The sequence below is a fragment of the Condylura cristata genome, unplaced genomic scaffold (assembly GCF_000260355.1).
Source record: "Condylura cristata isolate star-nosed mole 26May11 unplaced genomic scaffold, ConCri1.0 scaffold00005, whole genome shotgun sequence".
Taxonomy (NCBI): domain Eukaryota; kingdom Metazoa; phylum Chordata; class Mammalia; order Eulipotyphla; family Talpidae; genus Condylura; species Condylura cristata.
Window position 1 is genome coordinate 5,326,793 of NW_004567106.1, and position 1,731 is coordinate 5,328,523.

The window sequence follows — 1,731 nt, forward strand, 5'->3', positions numbered from 1 at the left end:
CCCAAATGCCCAAAAGTAGATGACTGGATAAAAAAGATGGGGTACATATATACAATGGAATATTACTTAGAAATTATGTTTTAAAGAAGCCCCTTTATGCAAGGCTTCTGTAAGCTTTAAGGAGAGATTTGAATGTGACCTTTTCTGTATACTTATCCAAATTTCTGAACTAAACCTCTATCTTCTAGGATTCTAAATTTCTTCATCAATAACATTTTATCTCAAGACAAATCTTGGCTTTGTCCTGGAACTGTACAAAGAAAAAAATGAAATAACATCAGTGAAACACTTGCTTTTAAAAACACAATAAGATAAATTTATATATACTATATATATGTATACCTTTCCCTAAAAATAACTAAAGTAAGATTACAAAATGAGGCCCAATTTTCTATTTCTAAGAAACAGAGGGGAAGCAAAATCACAAAGTATAAGCTCTTAATATTTAACTGAAGTCAATATTGATTGGGATTATGTACCTATTAGATTATTCTAGTGATGGAAAAAGAAGCATAACAAGATCCATGGTGACAGTTACCACCAAGAAGAGGAGTTTAGATAATTCTGTGCTTTACTTTATGCTTAATTCTGAAAAAAAAAAAAGAAAAAGAAAAAGTCTCCATACGCTTCTCATGGAAATAAAGGTGATGAGGTTGTTTCTGTTAAGATTTTTCTAATGCAATTTCTGGAATATATTTACTAGTTTCTGTTTCTGACAAAAGTTAACAGTATAACATGGAGCACAAATCAATGAAATTATTTTGAAGAGAGATAAAACCAACCTCATCTAAATTTCCAACTAATCTTTATTAGGAAAAAGAACTCAGAATACATAGATTTTTACTACAAAAAAATGCTTATTGTTTTTACCTCAGTAAGTATATGATGACAAGACATCATTTATCATTCAATGAATAAAGTCACGGTAAGCAATAAGATGAGACATAAAAGGAAGTTTTGGAGGATACTTAACATCTAACCATAATTTTGCTAACATTTTCTTTCTTGGAATTTACCCAAAACCTAAACCTCAACTCCTTTTTGTTAGAACACATCTAAAGAAGTTATCGTTGAACCATGTCCTTATGGACAGAACACATCTGGAAGAAAGAGGAAAACATGAAGCAACAGTTGTGACTGTTTCTTCCATCCCACATTCAATTATTTAAAAAAAAAAATTGAAAGTTTTAAAATGTTTATGTCTACTTGCTACTTTGCATTTTTACAGTGGAATAAATACAATTCTCACCTCAAGTTTTATGTGATCAAAGAACTGTGATTATGAGCTGATCTAGCATCCTATCCCTGGAAGAAAATGCACTATATTCTCAGTTCTTATAGTCAAACGGTCATTTGCTAATAATAATTAGTATCTCTACAAGAAAAGCTATTTTCATTGCCCATTGTAGTATAATTATGCTATCTCTCTATAGATTATATTCTCTTTTTTAAGGATTAAACTTAATAAGCACTTTCTGCCTGCCTGATCTCATTCAGTGGCCGCAAGGACCCTTTGAGTGGTGGCTCTGCAATTCCTAGTGTAACTCTTGGCCAGTTACCTATACTCTGCACCTATTTCCACCTAGATAGCCTGGACCCTCCAGGACACAATTAGCTTCCTGGGGGATTAAGTGAGATAGTGAATTTAACACAGTTCCGCACAGCAATAACACACAGTAAATAATAAATAGTTTTTTAAAAATACTTTGTGGGCTCTTCCTGGTGGCACAA

General features: G+C 32.2%; 1 protein-coding gene across 1 annotated transcript in view; it reads left to right on the plus strand.

The window, feature by feature from the left end:
• The window catches only part of LOC101634449, a 41,756-nt gene that overhangs the window by 17,919 nt on the left and 22,106 nt on the right, over positions 1 to 1,731 (plus strand). The gene's annotated exons all lie outside the window — the stretch shown is intronic.